Here is a 21,211-nt window from a genome sequence, read left to right on the forward strand (position 1 = left end):
TCTTTGCCACACATTTCAGGTTATATGTGACTCACATTAATAGAGAAAATAAAGAGAAATCAGTCAAAGGCTTTGAAAAGATGTTAATAGTAACATTTAACTTGAGAACTACCTGACGATTGGATAAGTAGACTTTTTTTTCAAGTAATGTTTAAATTTATTACTTTCATGTATCTGAATGAGACATTTGGGGGAAATTCAAATTGGCCAGGTCCTAGGGCAAACGATTTTCTATTCAGCCTTTGCATTCAAGCTGCTCAAGAATATATGTTTACAGTGCAGAGAAACCACATTTAGAAGATTGTCTCTGTTCTCCCTTCCAATGTTCCATATCGTGCTGGACTCTTACAGGCACCTGTGTCCACACATGACTTTTGTTTATGGAAGTTTCCCTTTTTCAATGTTTTCCCTGCATCACAATCCCAATCCATGAACTGAGAATATCCATTCATCCAATCCTCTTTTATTAAGCACTAACCATGTAATCGTAGTCAGTGTTAGGCTCCAGCTATACAGAGTAAAAACACTCAATGCCTTTTACTTGAATTTTCCCAGAAACAGTCTGTAAGGAAGGGATTTGGATGCAGGCAATATTCTGAAGGCGATCCCAGGAAGCACAAGCAGAGGGGTGGGGGAAGTGAGGTGAGGAATTTGTATGTGCATATTTATGAATGGGTCCTTGCTGTGGGTAGCCAGGACTCAGTCCTACTGGGGACACTTAAAAGAATCATGTAGAACACACCTCAGATTGTCCCAGTGAGGGACAAGGAAGTGGGCTATGGCATATTTCCCTTCCAAATATGCCCACAACAATATCCCCCAGGCCATAACCTCTTCTTGCAATGTGACCTTGAGGTTCCTTTATTCAAGGGCTTGGGTGAATTTGCGACTTTGGTGGAGGTGGTTCTGTATGACATCAGAAGCTTGGACTTAAAGGGTGATACAGTTTCTTCCTGTTTCTCTTGGGATGCTCCTGCTTGTAGAAAGCCCTAATGAGCCTTCACAGAGAAATTATATGGTGCTCCAGCCATCAGACGCAGCTGAGGACCCAGCTACAGCCAGCACCAACTGCCAGCAATGGGAGTGGGCAGTTCTTCTATGGTTCCCAACTTCAGTTAAGTCACTCTGAGCCTTTGCATCTTCCCAACTGTGGCCCAAACATCATAGAGAAGATGCTCTATGCTCTTTCCAACCCCTCATGCCCAGACTGGTGAGCTCCCAGGTAAGATCCATGTGGTCCTTTGGCTCTGAGTTTGGGGTGGTGTGCTATACGGCTGTTGATAACCAGACACTGGGGCACTCATCCATCAACATCCAGCCCTTGTCAGTTGTGATGCGCTAGGTCCCCAACACACTCAGGCCGCCCTGCATGGCCGAGCAAGTTCCTGCAGCCTTGTGGAAAGTGCACAGGCAGAGAATGACACTCAAAGTGGGAGCTGCTAGCTGTACTGTCCCTGCCCCTGCAGTTACATACAGGTGAGTGCTGAGTGGACCCAGGGCTCAGCGGCTGAGCAACACCACCTCTGGTCAAATGGCTCACACAGAAGGCGAAAGGCGAACAGTTAAACTGAAAGGGTGGAATATGCTAAATCCAATGACAGAGTTAGCACAGGGTGCTCTGCAGCTCCAAGGAGACCCTCTACTCCAGGCCACTGAGGACCAGGAAGGTTTCCCAGAAGAACAGTTAAGTGAGCAGTTTAGCCTCCAAGGCTAAAAATTAGAAACCTCTCCAATACGACAAAACTCTCTGGAGAAAAACATTTACAAAGACATCTGTTTTGGGGATAGCATTATGTTGGCCAAAAAATGAAACCCTCACAGGTTACAATTAAATATATGATCACTGTTGGCTTCCCTTTCTAAGAGAATAAGGTCTCAACGTGGACGAAACTGATTTAATGACCTGCCTATCCGTAAGACAGGGAGGGATACCTTTGCTATTTTCGTAAGTGAAGAAAATATGCTTTTTCCTATTGATATTCTATAAATTCCTACTTAATTCAAGAAGATATCATTTTCCAAAATGAAGATAGAGAAGGGAAAATTTTAAAATATCATTATCCTTTGGCTTTCCATCTGAATATGATGGCTTTGTTAAACACTGCTTTTTTAAACTAAAATTCTGACCCCCTACTCACCCAATTTTTCTGACAATTTCCATGATGCTGAACAAACCCTTCTCTGTGTCATCTCTGTGTGAATACACTTCCTAGTGTTTTTGATTTCTTGACTCTTAGTGAACTCTCCATTTGAGTATAACATACAGAGAAGTACACAAATCATTTTAGCTCAATGACTTTTACAAATGTACACACTCATGTAACCAACACCCAGGTGAGTGAGAATAAACAGAACATAACCCAGCACCTCCAGAAACAATGCCCCCAGAGGTAATCACTCCCCTAATTTCTGACACAGACTAGCTTTCCCTGCTTTAAGCACTTTATGGAAGGAATCACACTGTGTGTACTGGCCTGGGTCTCCCTTCTTTATGACTCAGCATTACTTTAGTGAAATTCATCTATCTTTTGTATAGTTGTTTATTTTGATTGTTTGATTTTAACCGCTATTTGTTAAATTTTTCTGTTACTGGAAAAAAAAAACAGGAGGTTCATGGTTATCATCTGACATCCTGACATTCTGCTTCCAACTGAGGAAAGCCTTTATTAGCAAGAAAAAAAAAGAAAAGAACTTTCTAAAACACACTGCATGAGTTAGTGTTTCCTCCGAAAGTTTGGCAAGGGCGTGGGAAGCGGACTATATTAGTCATTCAGAGGAGTTTGTCCTCAGATGTCCTGATTCCGAGGTTGAACAATTCCCATTGTAAGGTAGGATTAATGCTGTTACACGCTCTCTGTGCATGACTCCATATTACAAATGTAAAAGTTACATTTTAAGTTCAAAGTGCCACCAGTGATGTTTATTTGCTTGCATTATCATAGTTTGGGTTCACTGTCTCTTTTAGGGCTCGGAATTTGGGGCCAAGGGTATGGGAAAGTTCCTTTCTAGTATGAAATATGTCAGTGCCTAAAAAAGTATATATGTATAAATTATATATATATATATATGTAAAGATAATCTTAACCTAGTGATTTTATTGCTAAGTTCTACGACACTGCAGTAAAACTGTAGAGCCTTCATCTTCCTTGCTCAGAAAGCAGCAGCAACATGCTGGGTTGCACATGCCTCCAAAGAGGAAACAGACTATTTAAAATGCGCAGACAATTGAAATTGCAAAAGCAATTCCTCCAGGAAGTGGGTAACCGTCACCCATGAGGTGTGAGCAAGACCTTAGTTTAATAACAAATGGGTAAGAGCACAGGCCAACAGCTCGGGCCACGTTTCTTGTCTCCCTGCATTCCTAAATTGCTTTTGCAAGGACACCCCAGACAACTGTAGCCTCTGTGTGTATCTAGAGTCTGCTATGAGGTTCTGAAAAGCTAGAGCGTGCTGGGGCTAGTTTAACAGCAGGAGCTATAAGGCAAGGAGGGGACTGAACTGCTCCTTTTCGTGTTGGTCAAACTGCCCCTGGTACACTGGGTTTCATTGTTGGTGCCCTTTGTAAGACAGTTAAACTGAGTAGCTTTATGGGTAACCAACCACAACAGTGAGAGGCTTTAAGGCACTCAATAATGGCCATTAGCATTTATTATGCACTCAGCATGCCAGACCTTCTCCAAGGATGCGATGGCATCTGCACCTTCCGAGAGCCCCCAGGGTGGTCACTATTACTATGCCTGCATTTTCACACCCAGGAAAGTGAGACTCAGAGAGATCTGCCAGAGTCACAGAGCCGTAGAGCTGGTTTTGAACCTTAAGTGGTTTGACTCCAGGGTCAGTGCTCAGAGCAGCACATCACGTGACTTGTCACTAAAGGACCCTATGACATGCAGAGGGGATAGGTTCACCCCTGCCTCATAGGGTCCTTGAGCCATTTAAGCAATATGACCATGTACAGGGCTCACCTGAGGTCCTGACCATAATAAAGCCCTCCATAAATGTTGGCTACTATTACTCTGAACAGAATGGTAGTGAAAGAGTGATTAACCTGGAGAATTTAGTGAGGACACGGCAGTGGTCTTAGAAGTAACTTCCTGTGGGTGGTGATGTGTAAGATGGCAGACAGCATGGCATCTTGGGAAGGGCATTCATTGCTTTAGAACTAGGGCACTGCTGTTTCTTTTTATAACTGACTTTTGGCAAATCACTTAACCACGCTGAATCTCTTTCTGCATGTCAGTGATGGAGACAATAATTACTACCTTTCAGAATTCTTATGAAAGACATGTAAAAAGTGCCCTAAAGATGTCTGGCACATAACGGAAACCTTGCAGAGGTTAATTTTCTTCTCAACAACCTCTGTGACTCAAGACTAGAGGATGGAATTGTGATCTACCAGAGGAAGTTTAGATGTGGTCCAAAAATCATTATCTAAATGGGCTTCCTCAAGAGAAAGTGCTGGCTCGCAGTGGAAGTTGCTAAGTATTTCAGAAGAGGGGTGGGCTAGTGAACTAATTGACCTTTAGACCTTCAACTATTATGGAACCAAGAAAATATTCACACAGCCTTTCAGAAAACTCCCTTGAGAACACTCAGGCTACAAACAGTTCTTAGTAAATCTTAGGATCCATTAAGCTTGTTTACGGCCAACAACAGTGATGGGAAGATGCATCAGAGCCTCACAGGTCCTGCTCACTGGTGTGCTTCTGGCAAAGCCTTGTTTCCTCTGCTGTTTGAGGTGGTGGTGGTTTGTGTTGGTTTTCTTCACAGTGTTGAGGATGATGCTTTATTAAAATAAATTTTAAGACCTTCTGTTCATTCTAAAACTTTCCTTTCTCCTTTTCAAACCAGGAGCCAGGGCCTTTACCTTTTCTTTCCTTAGACTTTTGCTGAGCAAAGGTAATGTGAAGGAGGGAGGCACCTGGTGGAATGGTTTTGGAGGTAATAAAGGAAAGAAGAACGATGTGTCTCAGTCCAGGAAGGGGTTCGAAGGCCTCCATCCTATGAGCGGGGAAGACGTACCAGCTCCTCTGCTGGGAGCAGCCCTGGGGAGACAGTGAGACCTCAGAGGGTACTGCCTGGTGGACTGCCTGGAGAACGTGGGGAGCTGAGGTTTCCTAAATCGGCCGACATCACCATGAGCAGATGCAGCAGTCAGCAGGCCTGGAGGAACCAAGCAGTGGGCATCTCACTGTGAATTGGGGAGAGCCAGTGACCCAGGACCGTGATGGATGTCCCTCCAGCCCTGCCTCCCTGGAAATTCCTGAACACTAAGGTGGGGGGGGAGGGGCGGGGAGGGCAGCAGCTGTAAGGGCAGAGAGCAAATCTTCCATCAGCCTCGGGAGTCTGATTTAGGTTGATCCGTAAAAAGGAAGGAATTGTGATTATTTCTGCCACATGTGATTTTGTGGGGCAAGTTTAACCTTCCACAAAAATAAACCCATTTGAGAGTTCCAATCTAAGGTCATAGCATCTGGGTCTCTCATTATGATTAGAAAGTGTTGCCTCATTAACCCAGTCAAAGGTGAGGATCAAGGGAACCTCAGAGTATTAAGTGATTGATCCAGATAGGTCCAGGTGAGGGAAATCCATAATTCTCGATTTCCTAGCTCCTAATTGCTCCCTCTTCAGGTTTGAGGAATGCTGTCTCAATATGATATCCATTATTTCAAGCAAGATTTTATTTCTGCTTGTGATATTTATGGAAACCAGGTGGAAGAAAGAAATGCAAGGGTGCCCCCCGGGTGCCTTTTAGAGCCCGGCCCCCACCCTTCTGTGCACAGCTCTCACGTTGCTTCTGCGCGGTGCTGAGAGCAGGGGGCTTAGAGAAAGCGCTTCATGATTGAAAAGGACTTGAGCATCCTGAGATGAAAGCTGTCCATGAGCCTGAAGTGCCGTTCCTTGAAGAATTGCCTCTGTTTATGTTTTGGCTGCCACTTGGTCGTGTTGAAGAGAAAGAATGATTTCAGAAATTGATCCCTTTACCCTTTGAGCAAGCCGAAGTGGGCAGAATTGAAAAGGGATTTCAGGCTGCTGTTGGTGGCTTTGCTGTGGAGGCTGTTATCACTCCCTTGTGGGGACAGTCTCTGGGGCTTGGCTGGCCTCCAGCAGTTAATGAAGGCCCCTGGAGAGTCACCTCAGTCTCTTTGCTGCTGCAGCTGGCACACTTGAAGGTGGGTGAGAGAAGAGCTCCTGAGCAAGAGGAAAGGGGGCACCAGCCCAGCTGCCCACTGTCAGCTCCTCTGCCCCACCTTTGGTCAGACTGCTTTCCAGACTGAGATAATCAGGCAGTGAGTGCCCGCACCATGGGGCTCAGATGGGATGGAGACTGGCTTAGCTTGGGTGGGGGCGGGGAGAGGCAACAGGAGGGGGAATGGACTCCAGGAAGATGCTCCTGATTCCCGGTCACTGCAGAGGACACTCCTGTCTGCAGTCTCATGAGCTGAGGTGCCTAGGAGGCTGCATCTCCCCGTCTTTCTTCTGCTTTATCATCACCCCTCATCCACACTGGTTTCCTGGTCTTGGACAAACTTTCTCTTCGTATAATTTTTACTTTTTCTTCCTAACATCTCAATAGAAGTAGAGATTGTTACGAGTTTGAAAGGTTTTCAGTGACCATCTCTTCCAATTTCTCACTTTATAGATGGGGAAACTGAGGCACGTGAGTGACTAGCTGAGCTGATGACAGAGCCAGCAGCAGGAGTCTGGGCATCCTGTCTCCTCTCCAGGGCTCTTCGTAGGGGTCCCTCTGCCCCCTTCTCTCCCCACAAGCAATGGTGTCAGAAAGTGGGAAATCAGAGTTCTTGTCCTGTCACTAAGCCACCATGTGACTTGCTGAAAATCACCCAGTCCCAGGCCTTCTGTTCGCCCATCTGTGAAATGAAGGATCAGATTAAAGGGCCTCAGTGACAATCCCATGTGTTCACCAAATCCAGCTTGTTTTCCTTCTGGGCATAGGGGAAGACTACATTTTCCGGCCGCTGCTCCATCATTTTGAACAGAGGACTGAGTTCAGAAAGGGTTGGAAGTGGGGTGTCTCACTCTAAGCCTTGCTCAAGATCGCCCTCATCACTCTTCTTCCTCTCTGTGGTGACCTTGAGGCCCCCAAGTACACTGATGAGCTTATAAGAAGGAGAATGGCCCTGCAGAGCATTACGCTTCCGCCCTCCTCACATCCCCTACCTGAATAAGGACATGAACACACTGAATCTTCATCACGAGACTGAGAATTGGGGATTAGTAGTTACTGCAGTTTCCTACCCTGGCTAATAAAATCTCACAGACCCCTTCAGCCACAATGTGCTAAGATTTTCCTGATCATTGTTAGTTTATTTTATTCTCCGTTATTCAGCATTTATTAAGCACCTGTGATGTACCAGAAATCGTGTTATGATCTAGTTCCTTGTCTCTGTCAGGAGCCTCAGCCCCAACTCTAATTCAAACATGATTGTGGGGGACTCAGCGTGCAAAGCATAACCTGCCTTTGATTTCTCCATCTTTCTTCTCACCACAGGGGTAAAGAGGATCCTGGGAGGAATGGCTTTCAATTGCCATCACCCAGTGCCATTGCAAGGAAGTCTCAAAGCAATGATTAAGTACCAATGGGCCAAGTTACAAAGGAATGAGAGGCAGAGGTGTTTCACATGACGGGGCTGGTGGGGCTGAGTTGAAGTGATTCCACAACATTCACTCCAGGGGACTGGACTGTGTGACCACCATTTAGAAATACCTCTATTGGGCCTTATGGGTTCTTTTGAAAACATCTTTAAATCAGGCCCGCAGACAAGCACCACCTATCCTCATTAGAACTGTCTGTTTCCTGCTGGCCGTGGTGCCCACTGCTGCGCTCAGATTCTTTAGGTACGTTTTTCTTCTCAGCATTGAAGCTGAGGACACCCATCTGGCCGGTGAAAGAACATAATAGGGCATATTTTCAGCATGACCAATTAGATGTGCAACTCCCATGAACAATAACAGGACTTGCGCTCCAGATTCTTCCTCAATAAATCCGGCCTTTCCCCTTATGAGCAACAGATGGGTTTTTCACAATGGCTCATTACCTCTTGGCTTGGCTCTGCTGCCAGAAGTGAAGTATAAAGTTATTTATGGATGGAGAAAGATACATAAGTCACCGTGGATTATTTTCTGCCATCCTTTTTCGTTTATTTAGTTAGAGTTTTCTACCGCTCGAGATGAGCAAGTTAGAGAAGATGGTGGTGTCCCCACTGGGAATGGAGATGGATGTCCCTTCAACCTCGTTACTTTTCCTGATGGCTGCGATCTCTGAAGGTGATGCTGTGTTTCCCACAAGCAATGGTAATTGGGATATTCAATAGAGAAGATACCCATTCCTCAAAAGATTCTCTAGCCTCTGACAGGCCATCTCTGTGACATTTGGTCAGTGGGGGCACAAGTCAGTGCCACTTGGGCTGATACGTTTGAGAAGAGAAAACAAATTGCTTCTTTAAGAAATGCCAATATTTTTCAGTGCTTGACATCTCAGCTAGATAGAGAGTATTCCTCTGTCAGTTGGGGGGAGGACAGGGAATCAGGCCAACAGACTGCCAGGCTAGACATTATATGGGAAATACATAGTAAAAGTATAAACATACATGAAGGGAAAGAGGGGGGAGGTGGGGAAAGGATTGAGAAAAGAGCACTGAGTCCAGTGATCTCAGATTTGTGAGTGTGGAGGAGACTATGCCCTGTGAACATACTTCTATTCTGTCTAGTTCCTCCCTGGGCAATTCCTTAAATGATCTATGCCTCAGTTTCCTCATCTCTAAAATAAAAATAATAAGAGGATGGCCTAGGATTGATATGAGCATTAAATGAATTAATATTTGTGACAGTGCCTACCATATAATAAATGCTGTAAGTTTTTATATAAAGAAACTCAAGCCAGCCGTGGACATGAATTGATTTGTATTCCCGGGTTGTTCATTGGGGTTGTCAATTATGGGAACTTTCTTCCCCCTCAGGCCACAGGAATGGATGCATATCCAGTCCATGTTCTTCCTGAGGATTTTTTCAATGGGTACAAAGGAAAGATGGTCAGTTTCTCTATTAAGGGTAAGGCTCTGAGTTATAAATCTAGATGCTTCCAGAGGCCTTGTGACCTACTCTGTTGACAAAGCTGATTAGCAATAGGAGAGGTGAATCCAGCACAGAGGGAAGCAGAGACAAGAGATGGAGAGTCCTAAGCTGCGTTCCAGTCCCAGGTTCATTGGTTTCTAAGCCAGCCATACACGTGCCTTCCTGCAGTTTGCTTACATGAATAAAGATGTTCCCTTTTCTGGGACAGGAGGAAGGGAATAATCACTTCAAATTGGGTTTCTGTCACAACAACAACAAACGAAAATTTAGTGGATAAAGACCAACATTTACTGGAAAATACAATTCTCTGTGCTTCTACACTTCCCCTCTCCAAGGAGTTCCCCTCTCCATATATATATATATGGAGAGAGAGAGAAAGAGACAGAGAGAGAGATATCGTAAGGTATGGGGATGATAAAGAGTCATTTTAAAAAGACACCTGAAGAGTCATTTTAAAAAGACACCTAGGGTTATTTCTACAGCCCAAGCATGCAGATCACAGAATCACAGAGTCCCAGAGCTGAGAATTGCCTCCCAGATTTTGTTCAGATGATATGGTTTCAGACTTCGCCTGCTGAACACTGGGAAGCCGTTTCTTCTGAGTTGGGCAATAGCTCTACTGATGAAGACAGTTATTTGAGCAAATCTGACTTAGCAAAGTGTTCCCTCATCATTTCTAGTCCTTCCCTCCGGAAAACTACTAGTCTCCTTCCTATTCACGTGAGAGGATTAAAATATTTGAACAGTTTTTATTTCTTTGTAAGTCTTTTCTTTCTTGGGACACACACGTCTACCAGAAACATTCCATCAAATAGTACCGAGAGAGAAACTTTAGGACACTCGAGAGTCAACAGGGTTGGTAGAAAGATTGTTTGCTTAAAGTCAGACTCGTGCTGTGTTAAAAACTGGCAAGGCTTGTTGGAGTCTATCACGTGAATGAAAAAGGAAAGATCATGTGTCTGGGACAGACTTTCAGCAGGAAGGATGTGTAGCTTCACGGCACGGTTGTGATTCCTGGGACTGGTAACCTGACTTCTGCAATTACTAAACCAGAAAAGCATTGGTAGCACATACTTCCCGTTTCATTTTTTCCTAGGTTGATTTCCTTTAGAATTGATGATAATTAAAACAGACACTATGTTAAATGGTATCCTGTGGTTGGTACTTAGAGTTTTCATTTAAAACAATACATGCAGCACAGAGGCTACTGAAACACCACCTACCTTACCTGTACGACAGTTTTAGCTGGAAGAACACATTTCTGAAACTTTATTTCCCTGGAATGGTGAAGGAGAAATTAATACTGGAACAGAGACGATGCCTCTCCTCCCCACCTCAGGTTTCGTGCCATGGGTCCTGGAGGTCTGAGGACAAATTACTGATATAGGCAACACCGTGGATGGATCTCAAATGCTCTGTGCTAAGCAGGGACAGACACAAACTACTATGTACTCTGCGACTCTGTTTATATGACAATCTGGAAATGGCAAAACCACAGAGACAGAACAGACCAGTGATTAACAGAGGCAGGGAGGGCTGGAGGGGGATGATTGCCAAGAGGAATGAAGGATCTTTGCGGGAGGTGAAAATGTAAGACATTTTGTCTCGACTGTGGTCACAGTTTCATGCCTGTGTGCGTTTTTCAGAATTCATAGAATGGCAGACCTAGAAAGGTTGACTGGCATTGCGTGGAAATTATATCTCAATAAATGTCTATCTTAAAGTGCTATACAGCAAACCACTCTAAAACTCAGTGGCTTAAAAATACCATTCATGGTCAAGGCCCCGTGGGTTGTCTGTGGGGGTGGACAGTTGACCTGGATGGACACAGCCCTGGCAGAGCTCTGCTTTCTGGAGGCCTATAGGTCCGGGTCTGACCTACAAGCTTCTCGTCTCCCTGGAGCCTGCAGGATGACTGGGCCACATTCTTCTCGTGCTGATAACAGAGGCGCAACAGAGCAAGTCCAAACCCAGAAGGACGTTCCAAGTATTTGCCTGTGTTCCATCTGCTAAAATGCCTTTGGGAAAAGGAAGTCACGTGACAGCCTAGATTCAAGGGGTCGGGAAGAAAACACCTCTAGTGGGAAGAACTATCTGGAAAACCCAGAAATGAAGTGTTGGAACAATAACCCAACCTTACAGAAGGCTCTTTACTGAGCTGCAATGGAATGGCATGCCTCTTGCTTCTTTAAGGGTGGTAAGAAGCAGAGGTCATATGAAGATCATTTTTACTTTTCCTGCATTATTTATGTTGAAGATCTGTTTTTTAATTTAGTGTTTCAATTATGAGGATCCTCACTATAGATTCTTAGAATTTAGACCAGACGCTCATACTCTGTTTTCTGGAAAAAAAAAAAAAGTATAGTTGATTTCATCAGACCATCAGAAATCTGTAATTCACCTTGATGTCTTTTCACATTGGTAACCAGGAAGCTCAATGCCGATGGTATTGCTCGGTGGAGACAACCATGCTATTCCAGGTTCCTTCCATGTTTATCCTCTCTCTGCAGGACTACAAGCTTTTTTTACATCTTTATATGTATCCACCTTATTCTCTTCATGCTTTTTGTTGCAAGATTCGCAAATATCTTCTGAAAACAGGTGGAAGGAGAAGGATCACAAATAATGCAAAGAACAGTGGATGAGGAGGTAGAAAAATATACCCTAATCATTTCCCTGGCACTTACTGTGTGAGCTTTGCAAATCTCTGGATCTCTCTAGGCCTTGACTTTTTAATCATCTTATAAGGCTAATTATGTCTCTCTCTACTTACTGTTCAACATAATGGAGAAAACATGTGAAATCACGATGCATTTTTAGGCACCACTGACTCTTTGGTTATAAGCCATTTTCATCAAGCGAGTACACAGGTGTGACTTTGGCTCTAGAGGAAGCCCATATTGTTCTATAAATGGAACAAAAGCCTCCCCTTGATCTCTTGCAGTGGCTTTGCCTGCCAAGTGGTTTAGGAGATTTGTAATAAGCAGGAGAAGGCACAAATTCAGTTCACTGGCAGTTTCAGACATGTACAGAGGGATGAGAGTTCTTCAAATGCTGAAAGGAGCCAGTGGTCTCAGGGTGATTTTAAGTAGAAAACCTGCCACAGTCCCAGTAAGATCCTATGGGATTTACGGTGTCAGAACCAAGGTTGAATAAAGTGCAGGGATAAAGGAGCTTGACTGGCCACAGAGGGGCGGCTTCTACGTCAGTGAGTCATTGAAATTGTACAGATGACAGTGCTTTGGTGAGAGGGCAGCGAGGGGATTCCCGGAAAGAGTATAATTGGTTCTGTGACCTATTTGTACTCTCGCCCTGATGCACAGAGTTACACTGGGCAAATGTCACAACTTCTTGGAGTCATTTTTTCATCATAAAAAGTGAGAAGAAAGTGACTTAAATGGACAATTATTTAGAATTTTTAGAGAAATTTGAGCCATAACATTTGTAATCTACCTGAGCTCAGAGTACATGTTTGATTTCATCAAAGTTTTAAGACCCATGTGTTTCCGAGAAGACTTGAGTCTGCAAAATTACTTAAAGCTCAGGGCAAAATTACACCTTGGGGTCTATTTCTCAAAGAGCCCAACAGGTACGGAAAGAATCATTCAATCTATGCCTGATAATTTGAGTGTTAATTGACTGGTAGTCTCCCTTTGCAGAAAGACACATGTAAAAACAGAAACCTATACCAGACTCACCTAAATTGTGTACTGTAAGTACTAATGAAGGGGCCCCCTTCAGACTTCCTGAATTAGAATGTCAAAGGTGGGGCCCTGCCTGAAACTTTAACTTTAAACAGATGCCTCAGCTGACTTTAAAAGATGATACCATGAGAACCAGGGTATTTAAGCAGGGACTACCCTAAGTCATGTTTCATGAACCCAGGTTCTTGCTTCTCAGGGGCACAAAACCACAGAATAAACATGCAGCGCTGCCCCATTTCTCTTCACTTTTAAAGTAGTTAACTTGGTATCATTAAGCACTGCTATATTTAAAACAGACAACCAACAAGGACCTACTGTACAGCTGCTTAGTATTCTGTAATAACCTACATGGGAAAAGAATTTGAAAAAGAATAGATACATGTATACATATAACTGAATCACTTTGCTCTACACCTGAAACAACCACAACATTGTTAGTCAACTATGCTCCAACATAAAATAAAAATTTTTTTTAAAAGAATTTTTATTTTTTGTCCATCAACAGATGAATGGATAAAGAAGATGTGGTAAGATTCAAATGAGGCAGCTCTGCCAATGTGTCTCACACAAGCGGGTGTTATCCTTTCCAAGGATGTCTGGCAACTTGAATCCTCCAATTTCACAGAACCATTTAGAGGTTAGCTCATGGCATCATCCCTCCTGTAGAGGCTACACACCTCAGTGTATTCCTATATCCTGTTCACATAAGGATGGGGAGGGACCAGCTCTCAACAGCCAATCCATTGATCCCAAATACCTTTTATTTCACCAATGCAAACCTATTCCCAGCATTTGTCATGGCATCAAGATACCAGTTTCACAAATAAAAACTACTTGCCATAGTTACACGCAAATTTTAAAACCTTTGGTGTTGGCTGAGGTAAAGATTGCAGAAACATGTGAACTAATGGCTTCTGCTGATAGGCTCTCAGATTAGCCCGCTAGCTGAACAACCCTGGGGTAAGCATTCTTGAGTACTATGCAGTCTGTACCTGGGTTGTAGATTTATCCAACCAACACTCAGAGAATATCATTCTTTCTATGCTAAACTATTTTCATGAAAACAATACATATCTTGAACCTGGCCCCAGGGACCTTGGTAAATTGGATGTTGTAGCCCTGAACTTTGCACTGTGTCACACAGGGGACGCCCATCCCTTATTTGTTGAATTAACTAATAAGTAACTGTATGACTGAATGTATGAATCAATCAGTGACAGCATTTCATCCTTACCACCACCCTGTGTGATATCATCACCAGTTTATAGGTTAGGAAACTGACACTAGAGCGCTTAAGCAAACTTCCCGAACTCCATCCACTTCTAAGTAGTGGAACCATTGTTCTGAGTCTTGCCTCCTTACAGCACAGGCTCACCTCCCTGTGCACAGACGTATGGAAACCTACAGTATGTTTGAGAAATGCAGGAAGTTCGGCTTGGTACAGTGTGAGACCGTGAGAGTGATGAGGGAGATTATGTGGCAAGATAGGTATGATGTATCTTGAGAGCCACATGCTTTATTTTATAGACAGTGGGTGATTCATCAAAGATTTTTTTTTGATAGAATAGTGACCTAATTCCAGCTATACCTTAGAGAGATGGATCTTTCTAAATGCTGAGGCAAGTAGTTGCTTTAGAGATCGTATGGTCCGTAAGTCTAAAATATTTACTATCTAACCCTTAACAGAAAAACTTTGCCAGCCTACTCTAGAAGAAGATATTCTTAGTTATTTTAGGTTGGCTAGCACTATTAGTGAGGAAAATCTAGATCGCAGGCTTGTGAAAGTACAGAGGAAGAAAGGAGGTTTTGCTGGTCTACTGAGGATGAACAAGCATGACCCAATCATCCTGGTTTGCCCAGATTTTTTTTGGTTTTAGCACTGAATATCCCATGATCCAGGAAATCCTTTAGTCCTGTGCAAACTGGGACAGTTGATCACCGTAAGCTGCATGATGATCAGAGCAAAGTCATGAGAAAGCAAGTCAGAAACTTGAGAACAGAGACATAAAGCCCCATTAGGAGACGAAATCAAGTATGAACATTTGAAGAACCATCACGGTCAACGTTCACAGGGTGAGTTTGGTTTATGAAATATGTAACATGCCCAGTCTATCAGTTAGGATTAAGTTCAGCTGTGAGTGACAGAAAACACAGAAAGGCAAAAGAAGATGAGAGGTAAGTAGCTCAGGACTTGTACGACAGCCTCTTGATCATCAGGGACCTAGACTCCTTCTACTCGATTGTATTACCATCCTCAAAATGTTGCTAGAACTTTCTGGACCAAGGTGGCTGCTTGAGCTCCAGCCATCACAGCTACATTAAAGTCAACAGAAAGGAAGAAGAGGTGAAAAGGGGAGCATCCTTATCCCATAATGGCTCTTCCTCAAAGTTGCATACCTCACTTCTGCTGGCATGTCACCATACCTACACAGAGGAGAGGCTGGAAAACATAGTCGTTATTCCTGGAAGTCAGATGCCCAGCTAAATATAGGGAAATTTATTACTAATGAAGAAATAAGGAATGGATATTGGGGGACAACTAGAACTCTCTGAAACATTTAGATAAGTATAGTTGTTATAAATTCATAGCTAATATTGTTGGGCTGCCTTTATTTATCAGGCACTGTGCCAAATCCTTCTTATAAATTTTCTCATGTAATTCTTCCATAAATATGTAAGTTAGATATTATCATTATTCTGTATTTGATATATGGGGAAATTTAGGCAAAAATAGGTAAAATTAATGTTGCTAGATTACACAGCTATGAGGTAGAGCTAGGATTTGAACTCAGATTAGAACCATGAGCTTACTGGCCTTGCAATACTGCCCCCCAGAGCACTCTATAAGGCATGATTTTTACCAAGATTTTGCCAGCCCATAGACCAAAATCTTGAGCATAAAATTCACATGAGGTCAACCATTGGATTGCTACAGATTTCTAGAACAGGTAGATCTCATGTCACTAATATGGCTCCTCAAAAAAAAAAGAGAATATATACATAACTATATCTAATCTATATATACATATATTTACAATAAAATTTACTAATGAAAAGGAAGAGTGGCACACAATTGTCAAATAATAAATATATAGTTCTCTTTATTGTAAATTCTACACAGCCAGTTGATTCCCACTGATTACTTCCTTTGATTTTTACCAAACTCCCATATTCATAACCAGACTACAGTTGTAACTGACAAACGAGCAGCTCTGACATGAATGCAAGTTGATATTTTCATTTCTCTTAACCACTGAGATGGCAGGAAAACAACAAAGGTGATAGAACCTTATTTACTCATCAATAATGTGACTTCTTTGCCAAACTGGATAATAATTTTCAAATAATAGAAAAATATTTACTCAGTTTTTGTGTTATTGATAATGTAACAGCTATAGACACAGCACACTTTTTTTTTTTTTTTTTTTTTTACGGTATGTGGGCCTCTCACTGTTGTGGAGCACAGGCTCTGGACGTGCAGGCTCAGTGGCCGTGGCTCACGGGCCCAGCCGCCCCGCGGCATGTGGGATCTTCCCAGACCGGGGCACGAACCCGTGTCCCCTGCATCAGCAGGCGGACTCTCAACCACTGCACCACCAGGGAAGCCCGACACAGCACACTTTTAAGTATAGTCTGCATTACCAACATTTTCTTCATTACTTTCTTAAGTTTAGAACAGGGATTGAAAACTATGACCCTTGGGCCAAATCTCCCTCTACCCATTTTTGTAAACAAAGTTCTTTTGGAACACAGCCAGGCCTATTCACTTACGTATTCTCAATGTCTATATTATTTATATGTATCTATGTCTATAATATTTACAGATTATCTGATTTTATGCTACATTGGAGTTAAACAGCTGTGACTGAGGCCCTATGGCCCACAGACTTGAAAATATTTACTATCTGCCTATTTAGAGAAAGAGTTTGCCAACCCTTGGCCTAAATAAATGAAAGAAATCTGTATTTTCAGGGAAAGAAATCAGGCCTTTCACAAAGATAAGAAGCTGTTCTGAGAAAAGAGATCTTAGGACACCTTCAGAACAACAATGACGGTGGATAAAACACGTTGGGTTGATCCAAGTAAGAATCTTGGAATCTAAAGGAATGAGGCAGAACCTTTTGTCCCAGCAGAAGATATTCATTGTATTTTCCCTAGATTCTGATTAAAAAGAAATTACCAATGGAAAGAGATGTTGAAGAGGAACCAAGCCAACCCTGGATGGGCACCAGTGGTGTCCCTGCCTATAATTTCATTACATCAGCATCTGAGTTTCATAGCATGAATGAATTGAGCAACGGCCAGAAGCAGAAGCATGAAGCAATCACCAAAGAGTGTCCTCTCCAAAAATTCACCTTTTCTCTTCTGAAGCACAAAGGACTTAGGTTTCAAAGATGGCTGCAAGTCATATTTCTGCAGTTCTTTTTCAAAGTTTATAATGCCCAGACAAGAAGAAAATAAATAAACGAAGATTGCAAGAGCAAATGAGGGCATGTGTGAGCAGCAAAAATAGCAGATGTCTTAAAAAGATAAATGATATTATAGGGGAAAACTGACAAGGTAATTCTCAAAATGCAAGGCCTTAATTACTTATTTCTATTCTGGGTATCCAATCCAATTATTGCTGGAATCAGGAACGGAAAATTCTTCATTGTGTATTTAATATCATTACTAGGCAGCATATTTAATATGAACCAAACCATATTTATACAGCTAATAAACTGTTCAAGGGTGGTACACTAAAATGAGAAGCCAACCAAATCTCCTCTCGGGGTGAGTACTGGACACTTTGCTGCAAAGCCAGTTCTTCTGAGGTTAGCATCATCTACTTCTGAGGTTAGCACATCTACCCTGTGTCTCATCATGCCTCAATTCTCTGATCATTTTTCTGTTTTGGAAATGCTGCTGAAATATAATTTGTTTTGATTCCAGAGGATCATGTAATTTTAGCAGAGGCCTGAATTAATAAACACAAATGGAAACTTCGACACTGAAATGTTGTGACAAAGTTTCATTATAAGGAGGTCATACACATGATCCAGGAAATGTGAATTTTTTGATGATTATTAAACTAAAAATACAGAAACAGAAAGTTTAAAAAGTCTTATAGAGAACTCCCAGAGCACTGAGATTATGTCCAAGGATTCTGAGGAATCCACTTGAAAAGAGTCATTAGGCAATATTTTTCAAATGCATTTGACTTTACTTATTTTATTTTTGGCTGTGCCGCATGTCTTGCGGGATGTGAGTTCCCCGGTTACTTATTTTATTTTTGGCTGTGCCGCATGTCTTGCGGGATGTGAGTTCCCCGACCAGGGATTGAACCGGCGCCCCTGGCAGTGAAAGTCCTAACCACTGGACCACCAGGGAATTCCCGAAATGCATTTGACTTTAAAACCATGTATTTGTGGAGCAAATGCAGTAGAAACACATTTTGTAAAGGATGGGATTCATGGAAGAGTCAAAATTCTGTTCATTGCTGTCACCCCCCTGATAGAACAGCTAACTGGAGAAACAGCCTGGCCTGAGGGTTGTTTCCTCAAGGTCTGGGGGAAAGCCAGTTCCATACAAAGCTGGACCACCAACAAAGGTGGACCACCACCTTCACACAGCCCAAAACATTTTTATGTTTGAAAAGTAAGAAAGAGATCACTGCACACTCTGGGTCCTGAGAGGACAAAAGCCAGGTGCCACCCTCCTGTAGAAGGAGAAGCTCTTGTGGTGATTCTCTGACGTGGCTGGAACTCGGGAGAGAGCCTGTTCTTACGAAACTTCGAGATGAGCTGTGCAGTCTTCCTAAGTGTGGATAAAGTCAAGTCCCTCTCAGACCCTTTAGGGCTTTCTCATGATTATGTCTGTACATTTATAGAGCATTTTTAAAGGGCTTCAGGCATTTTTATCAATTATGAGAGAAAAACAGAGAAAATGAGCTTTTGTAAATATAATACACGTATTAGTCCATTAGGGCTGCCATAACAGAACACCACAGCCTGGGTGGCTTAAACAACAGGAATTTATTTTAGCACAATTCTGGAGTCTGGAAGTCCATTATCAAGGTGCCGGCAGGGTTGGTTTCTCCTGAGGCCTCTCCTTGGAGACGGCTGCCTTCTTTCTGTGTCTTCATGTGGTCTTTGCCCTGTGCACACACATCACTGGTGTCTCTTCCTGTTCTCATAGGATTAAGGCCCATTCTTATGACCTCATTTATCCCTAATTACTTCTTTAAAGTCTCTATCTTCAAATACAGCCACATTAGGGGTTAGGGCTTCAACATATAAATTTTGGGAGAACACAGTTCAGTCCATAACAATGCTTGATCATGATAGAGCACTCCAACAAATGACAAAGTATGAAAAAGAGAGTAAATTTTTAAACATCACTCAAAAATAACAACTTTAGCTTTAGGTAAACATTATTCCACACATCTCTCCAACCATTTGGATGAATCATTAGCTTGACAGACTGAAAATGAGGTGAACAGATTCCAATCTATGTAAATGGATTCATAGTATATAGATTTGTTTTAATTAAATAATTTGAATTTTTAGTGGTACAATATTTTACCTTTCAGTTGATTCTAAAACTAGTGCATAAGGTTACTATTTTTCCTATAGATTTTTAAATCACCTATACAGTATACTTTTCGTGCATACATGCTGTTCGCTACTTCCTAGGAACATTATACTTGAGATCCTTTAAGCTGGACTAAAGGAAAGAAAAAAAAAGGAAAACCTATTGTGTATATCTAGTCATTTAAGCCATTCAATAGATGTAAAAGAAAGGGTGAAAAATTATGAAGCGCTCCTACTTGCTTGCCTGTTTTAATATGGTCTCTACAAGTTTATAAGTTGGTTTATTGTTTTGATTATTAAACCAAATAATATATATGACAGCACCTAGCAGAGAACCATAACAGCTACTCAGAGTGGATACTCACTAAATATTCGTTGAAGTAAATCTAAATTTTACTTAATCAGAGCCACAAGTATATTGTTTTTCAAAAAATCACTGAGAAGAATGGCCACCTGTCTTCCCAATTTGGCATTTTGCATTGGAGTCTTATTGAATAACTGTCTCTCTTATGCCCCAAGGCATTGGTCTAATGGAATGGGATTTTGCAAAGATGTGAAGTTTTATAGCCATCCATAAATGAAATGATGCAATTATATTATACTTACTGTAGCAGAAAAAAACCGTAAACGCAATAAACTCATTTAAAACTTAGAATCGATACTGCTTAAACTCAACATATGTTATTTCCTAAAATATTTCTTAAACTTTATAAAAAATTTAGATTATAAAAACAACTAAAATTTTGGTGTCATTATTGTATTTTTACAATGCATGCTTCTCTTTTAGATTCCTTGCTATAAATGATGATGAAATTAGGCTCTTATAATTCCTCCTAATTCCTGTTCTCAACACTTAATTTTTGTTATGGGCATATGCGTACACAGATTCGTGAGTTCTCGCAGTGAGAATTATATATGTATTCCATTCTGGGACCATAATTCCCACTGTTTCTTAGTTCCATTTCTCTGTGAATTTAATATTCACCAACAGTCTTTTTCCTTCATCTTCTGTATTTCCACGTTCATTAAAATTTTTTCTTAGTGATTGGAAACTCATAAAGTACTTTTATTCCATAAAGAATTCATGAGTACCGTGTGGCTATAGTTCTTGAGTGTTTAAGAACGTATTCATATGACCTTTACTGTACAATGACAATGTGATTGGGCATAGTATTCATGGCTTGCATTTTTTTCCTCTCAGACTTCACTCCTGTATTCTAGCTTTGAATGTTGATGTCGAAAAGTTTACAGCCAGAATAACATCTCCCTCCTTGTTGTCTGAATGCCTGAAGAATTTCTTTTTTTTAATGAATTTTCAAAGCTTAGGTGAGTCTGAGTGTCAATCACTCTGAATCTGGTTTTTCTTCTAAAACAAATTGCTTTTTCCCAATTTACAAATCAAGTTCTCCTCACTTTTCAAGGCAGTTCTTTGAATGCCTCACTTTTTCATTTATTATGTTCCTAATCTTATCGAGAACATTCAGGGGTAGCAATTTTCCTTGTGTTGAGTTAGTTTCTCCACTTTTACACAATATTTTCTTTCTAGAATTGGTTTAGTCATTCTGTCATTTTTTAGGCAATTATCTCAATACTAGGCAAGTGAAAACTAACTATAAAAACCAATTATTTGTTAATATTTGTTGTTGTAACACCTAGCACAGGACTTTGGGACTCTAAGATGATTCTATTTATTGTGAGAGCAACAAAAATACTGGTGATTTAAGTGTAAGAGTTTCAGAGGGCTCCAGAGGCACTGGCAGTGAGCGTTGCCATTTTCTGCAGATAGGAAAGCAGATGCACGATTGCAGTATCTTGCTCAAGGTCAACAGCCGTAGATGA

This window comes from Monodon monoceros, unplaced genomic scaffold, assembly GCF_005190385.1.
Source record: "Monodon monoceros isolate NGI ecotype Baffin Bay Population unplaced genomic scaffold, NGI_Narwhal_1 Super_Scaffold_3, whole genome shotgun sequence".
Classification (NCBI taxonomy): domain Eukaryota; kingdom Metazoa; phylum Chordata; class Mammalia; order Artiodactyla; family Monodontidae; genus Monodon; species Monodon monoceros.